Source organism: Rhododendron vialii, chromosome 1a, assembly GCF_030253575.1.
Source record: "Rhododendron vialii isolate Sample 1 chromosome 1a, ASM3025357v1".
Taxonomy (NCBI): domain Eukaryota; kingdom Viridiplantae; phylum Streptophyta; class Magnoliopsida; order Ericales; family Ericaceae; genus Rhododendron; species Rhododendron vialii.
In genome coordinates this window covers 29,118,593-29,133,264 of record NC_080557.1, presented here as the reverse complement: position 1 = coordinate 29,133,264, position 14,672 = coordinate 29,118,593, and the positions used below count along the sequence as shown (strand labels likewise).

The window sequence follows — 14,672 nt, the reverse complement described above, 5'->3', positions numbered from 1 at the left end:
TCAAACACCGGTTAAGAACCAAGCCGGCTCTGATACCACTTGTTGGGATTAAACGTGGAAGCATCCAAGAACCGAGATTCAAACACGACCACAATCGCAACCAAGGGAAGAACAATGAAAAGTAAAATAGAGAGAGACACGCAAGAATTACGTGGTTCGGCAATAACACGCCTACTCCGCGGAAAGGATCCCATTCTTTTCACTATGAGAATTTTTAGTACAAGTACACTTGAGTATGAAAGACCCACACCCAACCCTTATACCCTCACTCATACAAGAACACACTCTCACACCAAGCACTAAGACTTAACACTAGCACTCACACAACTCTAATATACACTGCCGTATATTGATAATCCAAAACAAAGAACACTTGGGTTTAAATAGATCCTAAGAGAAGGATCCAAAAGCTTGATAATTACTTGGAGACCTTTGATATACCCATGCATAGGAAAAACAAATATACTAATGACCATTAGCCATTAATAGTCATGCATTAACCTGTCAAACAAACCAATTACCCAAGCTTCCCATTCAAAAATTCCCGTGCAAGTAATAAGGAATTTGAACCAAACCCATCAATCTGTAGATGCCGTATGACTTGTTTAAATAGATATGCTTCTTTCGTCGACAAAAAGAAAAAGAAAAACAAATTCTCACTTGTTTTATTTATCTTACTAGTGAGATAACTGCGTGCTGGTTTAGGCCCATTACAAAAATATTTAGTTCAAAATAAATGATGTTATGTTCTTAAGGACTCAGGGATGGTTATGTGTTGAATGAGTTGTACACGGTGTTGTGCCCCAAAACAACATCGTTTTGGGGCTATAAGGGGTTCACCATTTGTGCTGCAAGGACTCTGTTTGGTACCCATTAAATGTACAAGAAATTGATGATTTTTATTTTTGCGTGGTCTATTACGAATCCAACAAAGATGATTCAAATCGCAAGTTATTTTTATCGATATCGGATTAAGCTAATTTTTTTCAAGAACCCATAAAAAATATTTTAAGAATAACTTGTGGTTTGAATAATCTTTGTAGGACCCATAATAATGGAGATAAAAGAGACACCCTATGAATTCTGAAATAGACCTTATCGATATCAGATTAAGCTAATTTTTTTTTGGAATCCATAAAAAAAATATTTTAAGAATAACTTGTGGTTTGAATTATCTTTGTAAGACCCGTACTGGGTCCCAATTTTTTTTTAAAAAGTATCAATTTTTTACCCATTTAATGGGTACCAAACAGGGCCCTTGCAACACAAATGGTGAACCCCTTGACAGCCCCAAAATGACGTCGTTTTGGAGTACAACACCATGCACATCACATTCAATATAGCACCATCCCCGAGTCCCATTTGGACTTAGAACATGTAAAAAATGAGGAGCAAGTAGGGTTGCAAATGATCCGAGCTGCTCGCGAGTGGCTCGAAGCTCGGCTCGACAACAACTCGGTTTGAGACACAAATGAACGAGCTCGAGCTGAAATATTAGGCTCGTTTCATAAACGAGTCGAGCTCGAGCTAGTCGAAACTCGGCTCGCGAGCCCAATTATATATATATATATATATATATATATATATATATATATATATATATATATATATATATATATATATATATACACACACACACACACACACACACACACACATTATATGAGTCCCATTCAGGTAAAGGCGTCCTCATTTTAAATAAAATGCGGATGTCCCCTTTTCTGATCAAATTTTGATGATCCGAGCCGCTCAATGTGTTCAAAAAGTGATTTTAAGGGTACTCGCGAGAAATTAGCAAAAAAATGACTGCGAAGGGCTTGATTTGAGCAGTTTTTGTTTGAACCGTTCGATAAAATACAAACAAAAACTGCTCGGATCAAGCCTTTTTCGGTCTTTTTTTTTTGCTGATTTCTTACGGGTACCCTTAAAATCACGTTCTGAACATATTGAGCGGCTCAGATCGTCGTAAATTAGTCGGGAAAGGGACGTCCTTAACTTAATACGGTAAGAGCGCCATTACTTGAAGTTTTGTGTGTATATTTTATATAAAGATATATATTGAATATATATCACCACGGTAACTTCTCCTTGACTACCAACACCAAAGATTATCCATGAGTCATTGAGGAGTGGCTACACGTGGAAAGATGAGATCCATCAGGAAGCTTTGCAGGGTATTGAGTTGCTCTTCAACTTGTATTTTTTCGATGTGGGACAAGTCCATGAAATCCCTTCTTTCTTCTTTTGCTTTTCCTTCAGTCCCACATCGCTACTTCAGAAGAAAAACACCACGGAATGCTTTACAACTTGAGGGCTTCAACTTATTTCCCTTGGGCGCTGAACTCGAACGCATTTTTTGAGCCTAAGCTAGCCGAGCGCGAGCTCTGTAAATATATCTCGAGTCGAGATTGAGCTCGCGTTTTGCAGCTCATCACGAGCTCAAGCCGAGCTCGAGCCAACCTTATTTTTGGCGAGCCGAGCTTGAGCCCTTTAAATCTCGGCTCGGCTCGTTTGCAGCCCTAGGAGCAAAGGATCCCTATCTCTATTCTTAAATTGTTATGTTATGCCTTTTAGAATCCGTCTCACTTTTTAATTACTGCACTTATATTTTTTTTAATTTTTAATATTTTACAAGCTTTAAAAACTTTATTTAATAGAACAAATTAAAATTTATCAAAAATAAGATTCGTATTACACGCAACAATTATTATTACCAATAAAAAATAAAGGTAAATTACACTGACCTCCCCTGAGGTTTTCAACAAATGCACTAACCTCCCTTAGGTTCTAGAAATTACTGTCACTTCCCTTATTTTACAAACTAATTTGCACCTACCTCCCTTGCCGTTAAATTGTGGCTAACAATGTTAACTTTGATAATGAAAAGACTAAAATACCCTCAACACATGTAGATTGGGTTGCATTAGTCTTCCATGTGCTAACACATATTGTTTTACTATTAACATATCACAAGTGTCACGCCCTCGATTTTATTCATAAATAAAATAACTTTTACTTAAATAAAAGTCCTCACAACAATACACATCGAACCCAAAAGACTTTACCATTTTTTGTCCATTAAATTACAGTTTCAACTCCAAGAGTTTAAAATATTACATCAATAAGCATTACGACCCAAAAACATAATTACTTGATTAATAAGAATTTAAAAGTTTCCCATAATCTTTCAGCAAAAAGTATAACTAAGATTACAATCTCATCTTCTTAAGGTGTGGGCTCCCTGACCGGTGCGCTAGAGAGTCGCCACCCGGATTTTTGAGGATCCGAGAAACCAAGAGGTTGTTTTGAAAAGAAAGGCTTTTGTTCTAGCGAAAACGTTGAGATTTTGGGTTATGGAGCCACGTTACGAACGGGAAAGGTTTTGTTGAAAAGCACTCCGCTCACCCGGTAAAGACCGGTCTCTACTAAGCATTTTAAATGGGGGATTTAATATCATTTGAAAAACTTAACTTTGATTAAAACATGTACGGGAAGAGACATGGGGTTTAATATAACACATTGGTATGCTTGTGGTGCGAACTGTACAGTATGAAATGGATGAGCAATGTACAGAAAGTGAAATAACAGCATTATAGCAGTCTGCCAATATCATGTGAAATGCGGCACGACAACTTGGATACGTCGCACGGTGTGACTAAAACACCTTGCGATGTACCTGTCTACACATTCCAGAATCAGTTCGCTTTTACATGACAAAACAAACCATAGGTCCGCAAAATAGTTTGTTATATTTTTCGAATCTCTGAAAAATGATTTACGAGACCCTTTTGTTCATCTTATCATGTAAAACAATGTTAAAAAGCTTTTTGAAATGTTGAAAGATTTAATAAAGTCAAAAAGATGACTTTTAACATGAAACTTGAATCTGGAATGTACCCGTACGATCTTTAAACAACATTAGCCGAAGTAGGAAAAGAAAAAGAAAAAGAAAATAAAGTAATAATAAACAGTACTAAAAATAACGCGATGTGCAATACGCTACGCCGTGCGATGTTCTAAAGTATCGCACGATATAGCGTATCCAGTGCAAAAACTATTTTTTGTGCTTTTTGAATATAAAGCTCGTTTGAGGCCCAAACCCAGTATAGAAGAACTAGTAAGGGCCCCGGTGAGCTCCCCTCAATGCCAAAACTTGGTTTAGCCCAAGAAATTTATTTATACCTTTTGATCGAGGCTTGGATGTGCTTGAAAGTGGATAAGTGGAGGTTGATTTGGACTGAATTTTGAGAGACTTGTGAGCAAATGAGTGTAGAGAGAGAAAGAAAGAAAAATCAGTTTGAGACTGATTTTGTAATAGCCCAGCTTGTGGGTTGATGTAGAGAGAGAAATAGATGTATGTGGCTGTAAGGGGTTGTAGAGAGAAAATCGGGGTCGGGGGGGGGGGGGGGTATTTATAGACAAGAGGGCCAATGATGATCAATACAAAGAGGGGAGGTGGCTTCTAGGCCGGATTATTGCACCTGCAGGTGTGGTTGACGACTTTCTGCAACTGTCATAACTTTTTCTGAAACGCCGCGTGACACAATGAGAAATGCCGTGCTGCATATTGAAATCTTGAGCGGTGGAGCAATTTTTTGAAATGTCGCGTGGCGTTTCTGAAATGCCGTGCGGTTTTGTGTGACAGCACAACACATCAAACTTCGCTGAAGTGCCCCGGACACTTCCGAACTCGGATTTGTGCGCGGTTCAAAGCATTGGAAAGCTTGTTGAGTCCTCTTTCTAACCCAATTGGTTTCACTCAAAGGTGTTTTATACATTAAAATGTGTACCTATTTTACCTTCAATGTGTCATGAAAAAAGTTATTTTTGACTAAGCAAATGCATCTTTCTCCTTGCAATTGAACCGGGGGCCACCCTATATGTTTGGAAAGGGGTTTTCTTGAGGTTTAGAGAAGGAGTAACAAAGGAGCAACAATCCAAGCCTTGAATGTATATTTTTCCTTATTTCATCATCGGGGAACTTAAAGATTATTCGGAGGCCCAAATTGGGGTATCTACACGAGGTTTACAAAAGATTCCAATGTAGCTCCTCAATATAGCTTTCAAAAAGTTTTCAAATCGATGCATGCACCACACTCCAAGTTACTATTCTTGGTACCTGAAAAATAAAGGGTTGAGCTGCACTAGCCCAATAGAGAAATCTACACTACCATCATATACAAATGGATGATCAGTAAAATGAACAAAGGATGTACAATACGGTATCACGAATGTGAAACAAGCACGACTGGTAAATATCCCATCATCAATTACGGAAGTAAAGTGCAACGGCCACGCACCAAGATTCTAGTCGAACCACAAAGACTTTCTACCTATATGGTTTACTCCCGGCTACCATGGCCCCTCACCCCATTCCGCAAAACCTATCCGGTAACTCAACTTCGTAATAGACATAACCGTACATGCGTAAAGAAAACAAGCATATTTCTATGATGTCAGGTCTGAACAACCAATCACTCCACTCGTCGATTCATTTCGTTAACCCTCCTTTCGTTTATACATTACCATTGCAAACCAACATCACATGCCATGAATGAATGCTCTTTTCAGGCTATTCATGGAGTCCTGTAACTCCCACAAGTACCTCTCTCACTAAAGGAGCTAATTCAATTCACATAGTATAGGTTATCATTACCACCTTCCCCTTAATACACTTCATGACTCTATTGTTTGTCTCAAACACATGTAAGAGATCTTTAAACAAAACTCACGTTCACATAGAAGTAGTAAAGGAATTCCATTTCAATCAACTTACAATCATTATACTATCGATTTCCCATATCATTATATATGCGTTCACATAACTCATCACTAAGTAAACTTACTCACAATGATTCCTAACTTCCCATCCTTTAACTTATCAGTTCTTACAAGCTATACATTATGGGTATATCACGCCAAGAATGTCCCTCATACCCCATCTAGCACGATTAAGCTCAATTGTGTATCCTACGTGTTTGTTTTTTGTATTACATGTCAACACATATTACCTCCATCCACCTTTGTTCATTACGTTCCCTAAGTTCTCGTTATCCATATAAGTGTGTCCCAACACTCCACGTAACCCACCAAACCCATATAGAACACCACGATACAATATCCAAGAAGAATTCAACACTAGAGTCCCACATAATAAGGACCAAAGGAAGAAGGACGATCAATGAATCATTGAGGCATGACAACCATGATTAAAGGTGGTTTGGGGATATTTAAAAGGTGTTAGAAGTGATCGGAGTTCAATAAATCGAGAAGGGGTCAGAATGCTTCAAATCAGTCCAGAGATCATCGGTATTGATACCCCTCATCATGGGTATCGATACCCCGACAACAAAAATCTAGATTGCAAAGGTATCAATACCTCTGATCGTGGGTATCAATACCCAGGGACTTTGAGCAGCAATTTCTGCAGATTTTCATGAATGAACCCCTAATAACAAACAATAATCTAAGGCACGATTCACCAAATCAACACATAAACACATGATAGAAGTGAGAAATTTCTACCTCAAAGATTGATGCCGAACCCAAGTGTTCCAAGCAAGCCCTAGCTCTCCAAGACTCGAAATCAACCGATTGCTCATCTTCGAGTCTAACCCGACGGAATACAAACCGAAGATTGCGTATACGAGGTGAAATGGAGGTTGATCTACATGGGTTTCAAGTTGTTGGGTGTGATTTTGACAGAGAGATAGAGAATTGAGTGAGAGAGGAGAGAGTAGCGTGAGAGTAGAGAGAGAAAGAAAATGAGAATTTGATTCTTTACACACACACACCTCTACATACACACACACACACACACACACACACACTAGTTTATGCCCGTGCCTGAAGGCACGGCTTGAACGATCAGCACACGCGAACAAATACTAGACATTCAACCTAATATATCAACCTCTACCCAACGAATTCAACTTTGCAGAAAACAATAACCCAAACAAATTTATTGATCTGTTTAATTTGAATCAGCAAATGAAGAGCAAATAATTTTTCAATTTCTAACTATTGTATGCACAAACTCAAATACATAAAATTTTGATAAATAAAACACACTATCAAAACATCAATGCAAACAAAAAATAATTTATAAAACTGAAAATGCGTGTCTCGAGTGGATATATAAAAGAACACAAAAAAATATGTATCTTTGTATCTCCTGTTAAGAGATACATATATTGCATTACAGGTACTAATCAAGATTTGCAAGAAAATCCGATACCATTCTACATCAAGATTTTCCATAAGATTCTAACCCATATTAGATGTTTGTCGAATCCCTATCCAATACTTTCCATTGTCAAATCTCTATCCTCATTTGCCTCTAGCAATAGTAAAACTCATGTTCCACTGACGCTACCTTCTAGCCTGGAACCAACAATAGTATGACTCATGCAACCACCCACCTCCACTACCATATTCCAATGATTTTCTTTTCTTTTCGTTTCTTTTGGGTTTTTTCTAGCAACAAATTCGTGCTATGAACGGGAGTTCAACAAAAGGATCTCAACACCAAAGATACATGTGCATTTTGAATTTCTAAATGAAAAAGATCTCTACCTCTCTCATGTCTCTGCTCAAAAAAATACTTCGTACAACCCTACATATGGATCATACAAACCGATTGTATGAGTTTTAACTTTAAACCGTTCTGCCTTCAACTGTCAAGATTCATAATGTACAAAAGGATCAATAGTCTTCAAGATTTTTAACCGTTCATTCACTAGCGCATGCTCGTGCCTGAAGGCATGGCTTGAATATTCAACACACACAATTAAATATTGAACCAACTAAAACGCATAGAATAAACTTGAATGCTTAAAACTTGATCAAATCAAAAAATACCATCCAAAACACCGATGAAACTAAAAAATAATACACATTAATGAAAATGCCTGCCACGATGAGACTTCTAAAATGAAACATAGAAACATGTGAAGACTAAAAATCTTGAAGACTATTGATCCTTTTGTGCTTCAAGGCTTCTCGATCCCAATCCTAGAAAAAAAATGATATGTCAATAGAAGCCCAATTAGTATGCCAAGTCATTTGTCTAAGAAATACATAAATTGCATTACGGATACTAATTAGGTTGCCTTCTGTTTACTAGTCATTGCCCCTATTCTTTGTATCTCCTGTTAAGAAATACATAAATTGCATTACGGGTACTAATTAGGTTTGCAAGAAACCCCATATTTATATGGATACTTACCTCGGGAACATGTGCAGTATGGTGGTCTTGCCCATCGGCTCTAATATTACCGTCTCGGAGAGGTTGAATCTTTACGCACAAAGTCAACAATTGAGAAAGAATTACATAAAAAATACATGGTTAGAAGATGTAGATAGTCAAACATGATTTTGATTAAGAATAGTCTTACACTTGTATTTATCGGTGAGTGTTGTTCCAATCGCCTTTCGGTGGTTTGCTTAAAAATTCGTTCTCATTCTCATCAGGCACGTTGCGCAAGTGTTTCTTTTGATATCTCTTTACCGGATTGTTCCTAAAATATGTGTATAAGCAACTTTAAGAAATTAGAATGTCGTTTAGCTAATTGACTATCAATTTTTCTTTTCAAAATAAAAAAGATAGAAGATACGTCAAAGGGTGATATCCGTGAATCTTTGTCTCCATTGCTAACACGTTTTGGCTTTTCTTTGCTAGTCATTGCCTAATGCAAGGGAAAAGACAAACCAAAAAAAAATATCACAAACCAAGATTGGGAAAATTTTTTGGACAGAAGGCTATATCACTTATCAAGTGGTTTGCAAATGGCTAGGCTTTAAATGCCTAGAAATAAGAAAATTCACACATAGGCTTCTTTTCCTTTACCCTAGATTGTAGAGCTTTCCTTATGCTTACACTAAGCCTCATAACCATTAGATTGACCCACTTGTTAAGTGAGGTCACGGTCACTTGGGTATTTTGTGTTATATGTTTTGAAGCTTCTCTTAAATTTCTTCTAGCCTAAATCAGCTATGGCATAAGCTTCTCTTAGATTGACCCACTTGTTTTACAGAGCAAGTTCTTACTACTACTATATATTTCCCTGCCATGACTACGCAGCTACACCTTGGATGAATAACCCTACCAACATCAGTAGTAGTAGCAACTAAAAGGAATAAGATCAATGAACACTTTCGATGAGGCATTCTTACAAACACCTTGGTGCAATAAATCAAGGAACATCCGGTTTGTTTCTTAACTGACTGAAAACTTTTGCCCGAAGACTACCGCTTGAACTTTGGCCCAAAAACGTACTATAACTTCTTATTGGTAAAAGGCACTGCTCGGAAACATACTATAACTTAGTTTCTTGAAGCATACAAAACTGTTGAATTCAATTTTGACAGTTCTTGAAGCATAAAAAAGGAATGACAGTCAGTTCAATTCAATTCAATTTCGGAGATGAAACATACCGAATCTACGACTGTTTTGAAGCTTCTCTTAAATTTCTTCTAGACTAAGCAGCTAAACCTCAGCTCGAACCCATGATATGGCACATATCACCACAGTAGTATTTCAAGAAGTACAACAAAAAAATGTTAGTTCCTTTCAAGACATTGAAAAGAGCGAAAGACGCAAAAAAAATAATTAGTCGATTGTCCTAACAGTACGATCTTCCATCAAGCGTTGCACTGCCTGTCTCACCAATTGCTCAGATCTGCTATCCAAAGCAGAAGTTGCTCATCCAAAATCAAGATGGAAGGGTTCTGATATACTGCCCTCATAATAGCAAGTCTGGCATTACACAAAGTAGTAAAGTACCAGCACAATTACTATATAGTGCAATTCAACCCTGATCCAAAACATCCATCCTTTTTAAGAAATCCTGTGTTACGTACTTCTATTACACTCCTATCTATTACAGTTCCATTACGTACTTCAAACCCAACTAAAGAAAGATGAGGTTCCCAAAGTGTTACGTTGAAATAGTGGCTCCTTATACTATTGGCAGCAAAAAATTTTGCCTGAAGACTACTGTTTAAATTGAATGTAACTTGTACTTATATCAATAAAAAATACTGTAACTTCTAATTGGTGGGCATTCTCTATCTATTGTTCAGTTCACATCCAACTCCGCCCAAACTCTATTTTTTCAATGAAGTCAAATAGGGTTGATCTAATAAATACCATCAAGCTAATTAAAGAAAAAAACGATATATAGAAAATGAAACCAACGCAGTCCATAATCTGATTATTTGCTAGGAAAAAGGGTGCGTTAACATTATTGTGAACGTAAATACTACTCTCCTGTCCCAATTTAAATACTCCCTATGAAAATTTGTGCAATTTTGAACCCAAAAAATATATTAGCACATATTATTTTTTATTTTCTTACAACGAATTAAAGTACTAATTGAATACTTTAATTTGGCGTAAGAAAATTAAACAAATTATATGTAGAATTTTTTTTTTTTTGGGGTTTGATTGTACGGATTTCCGTAGGGAGCATTTAAATTGAGACGGAGGGAGTACAAAAGACGATATAAGAGGTAGCCTGAAAATTAATTTTCAGTATGGCCCGAAAAAAAAAGTTTCAGTTCAAAAAAATTCAGATTAAATATCCATCTCTCTTTTTTTTCCTTAAAACACCCCGAAATCATGAGTTGCTCATTTGCACGCCCAACCTCAAAGTGATTCGCCCAATGCACAGCTAAACAAAGGAAAATGGAGAAAAACTTAACCAGAAAGAAAAAAGTATCACAGAGAGAACAATAGATTTTGTTACCGATATAGTTGATTATGGTTGTCGAGTTTGATCAATCAATCCAACTCTTAGAACTAAACCCAAAATTGAGAGAGAAATCCTTACCTCTCAAGTTTTTGGGAAATGGTGAAGATCAATTGAAGAAAATTGTGAACTTTTAAAAATCTCACATACAACAACTGTTTCATGGAAAAGTGGTATGTTACCCCGTAATTTAGGAGTGTTTTACTTACCACTAAGATTGTATTGAAAGTTAAAACCTTCCCATCCAAAGTTTCGAATTTTAATATGCTCTTGAAATTTAAAATTTACTCATCTGTTATTCCTTCCACAGTGTATACTAATTGAAACATGAGTAATTATTCAATAGTTTGGGAGTACCGCCACGTAAAACTCCGGATCACTTTGCAACCACACGTTTCAGTAGGGTCCATACACTTAGTGGTAACCCCACAAGAATGTGTGATTGTAAAATGGTCCGGAGTACAAAGTAAGGTACTCCCGGACTATTATATAATTTCACTTGAAATATATTTGGAATTCAAATTTAGTTGACTATTTTTGTTCCTTATCTCGAGAGCTTTCCTAAAGCATCAAATTCATTTCGAAATTTGAAATCAATCAATTAATTGTTTCCTTTATGATTATTGTTTCCTTAGCTGAATTTGATGCTTTCATTCCCATGCCTAACCATTTTTACTTAATATTAATAAGAACGGTTTGTAACGTTCGATTATAGAAAGCATGAATTCTACTAAAAACATTGAATTCCATAGGTAGGTATGGAGAGAGGGAGTGAGAGAGAAGGTTTGAAAATCAGATTTCCAAATTAGGCACAAGAATGTGTGATAGGGAATGCTCAAAAAATGTTACGGGGCATGCCATTTTGTAAAATGGAGTGCGGAGTTTTATGCAAAAGGAGGGGATAAATCTTAAGCATTGGTTGTCTTTATAATATGACAGGGAAGTGTTTGAATCCAAAAGACAACCAACGGTCCAGATTTATACTCTCGCATAAATCTCCACCCTTCATTTTGTTAAAATCTCTTCCTGGTATATTGGTTTCTAAAAGGAATGATTTTTTGAGTGATTTTTTTTATTGGTAATTTTTTGTATTTTCCCTTATAGCTATGCTCTTAATTTACCCCCAAGTTTCTGATCGAATTTTGATGATCCGAGCCGCTCAATGTAATCAGAACGTGATTTTAAGGGTAATCGCGAGAAAATATCAGAAAAAAAAAAGATCACGAAAGGCTTCATCCGAACAGTTTTGTATATATGTACTAGCAAATGCCCGTCCCTGAAGACACGGCGCAATACATTTTGAAGACAACTAAAGCTATGGGTCGAACAATGAGTAAAGGGAGAACATGTTGAAAAAAATGGATAAGAACAAAGTAAAATATGGTATATGCTCAAGTCAAATCGAGGTGCAAAAAATATTGAAACAGGTCAAAATTTTAAGTGTACCATGGTTCAGGCATGGGCATCGATTCGGAGTTGTGCCTGAAGGCATGGTTTGAACAATCAGCACACGGAAACAAATAGTACTAAACTCACATGCAATATACGGCTCAAACAATCAGCACACGCAAATTAATACTAAACTTGCATGCAATATACCAACCCATGTCAAACAAATTCAATTATGCGACAAATAATAACGCAACATATCTATTGATAGAGACAGCTGTATGGCTTAAAAAAAATGGTCACATAAACACCCAAAAAAAATATTTTTGCTGAAATATTTTTTGATTAGCCTTTCTTTGAATACCCAACCAAAATATATATGAACACCCAATTCTAGTAGTTTGGAATACCTAACCCAAAACTGAAATGAATACTCAGCGTAAAACCAATTAAACACTCAGTCACAACCCAAGTACAACTCATCAAACCATATGCTACACTATAGGTAAAACGTTAGTCTCGATGCAATATATTTTTCTTGTTGCAAAATTTTGATATGCTAATTACCTATGCCTGCAGCACTGCGTAACAAAAAGTTTTATTTGTTAAGCCCCTACCTGTGTATACATCACTACCAATGATAATCCCAATCACATATACCGAGTTAATTGCATTGATAGGATACACACTGAACTATATTAATCCAAATCATAAAAGTCAACCAATACCATGTTGCATTCATTGAATCCAATTTTAACATGCATAAAAAATCTAAAAATCTATACAGAGGCAAATCTGATGCACAAATGTAGGGGAAAAAAGGTGTTCAACATAGGTCTTATTGTCTTCAAATTTATCTCTCCATCTACCTCCCAAGAGTTTTTGTACCAACGCATATCTACTACATCCAAAAAGCACAATTAAGAACATGAATAACAGCCTAAAAAAATAATTAATGAGCAAGAATCCTTTTTTGTAAAAGTAAAATGGTGACTAATAATAGTTACCTTAATTCTAGATCTCGTTTATTTGTCTCTCAATGCCATCATGGTACGATCATGACCTTTGTAAATGTACTTGTGGATATACTTAACCGATCTTATTCCAGGACAAACTTCCACATTGATATGAGAATTATATTTTCTCGAAACGTATGTATTGTATGGCACCACATCCCTTTTATCAATTCGTTGACCCCTTACAGTACAGAGGGAGTAAAGTAATAATGGCATTGGTAGGCATAATCCATGCATAAAAATAAGATTAACTTCTTGCTCATCATGAATCACCACAATTACATCTACCTCCCAAGAGTTTTGTACCAACACATATCTACTTCATCCAAAAAGCACAATTAAGAACATGAATAACAGCCTAAAAAAATAATTAATAAGTAAGAATCCTTTTTTGTAAAAGTAAAATGGTGACTAATAATAGTTACCTTAATTCTAGATCTCGTTTATTTGTCTCTCAATACCATCATGGTACAATCATGACCTTTGTAAATGTACTTGTGGATATACTTAACCGATCTTATTCCAGGACAAACTTCCACATTGATATGAGAAACTTCTTGCTCATCATGAATCACCACAATTACATTTTTTTCTCGAAGACACATAACCTTTGTACTGAAAAAATAAAACAAAGCAAATATGAATCAAACATATAAATTCAGATTAACGCAATGCAATCAAGTAAACAGTTCTTACATTTTCTGCAAGTCACCATCGAGCTGCATAAGAAAATGAAGAATTTGCCGAATGCATAGGAAACAATTAATTTGATTATTACGACCAAGGTATAAAATGAAACGGTTCAACTTACATGACCATAGACGCTTAGATTGTCCATGATTAGTTAAAGTCCCAAGAAGTTATCTAAAATTTGAAAGAGAGTAATAGTCAAAAGTTATCATGGGAATAACAACAGAAAACGTTTTAAAGATATATATAGAAACCCATAATATTAAATGAGTGACAAAAAAAAAAAAAGAACACAAAACTCTAGTTTGCGATGTGTTGATTAACATCATAATATTTTCATCGATGCATATATGGTAATGTTTAAAAGAGTGTCAATAACTACACGTATTCTATTGAAACGAAGTTTAAAAAAATGAAAAAAAAATGTTTACGATTACTCCATGTGTTAGTCATGCAAAAAAATGTTATTTCGACAACTATTAAGGAAAAAAAGAATAGGGTGTTGCCGTTCAAAAAATAAAAAGAATAGAGTGTTAATTAGTTTTGCACTCTTTTTTTTTCTATGTCGGTAAATATTAAAAGACATAAAAAAAAAATTGCCCCTAGCCTCAAGTAAACACCCCAATCGTTTACAATTTTCTGTAAACATGCCTCTCATCGTTCTCTTCTCTGTCATTTTGATTTCAGACTTTCTATACATCCAATTTTATAATAGAGGCTCCACAATTTTTAAACACATAAAAGAAGAATAGAATTGGAAGGAGTGACACATAATTCTTTCGCATTTTTCAATAATAGAGAAAACACACGTAACAAAAAAAGAGAG

The 14,672-nt window shown here is 35.9% G+C and overlaps 1 long non-coding RNA gene across 1 annotated transcript; it reads right to left on the bottom strand.

Moving 5' to 3' along the window:
* Nucleotides 1-8,098: 8,098 nt before the first annotated feature.
* On the bottom strand, nt 8,099-9,961 carry LOC131324523 (uncharacterized). The gene is made up of 3 exons (XR_009199375.1): nt 8,397-9,961; nt 8,228-8,296; nt 8,099-8,150 (listed from the first exon to the last, which is right to left on the bottom strand). It is a non-coding gene; the product is annotated as an uncharacterized LOC131324523 (long non-coding RNA).
* Between the last annotated feature and the right edge of the window lie 4,711 nt (nt 9,962-14,672).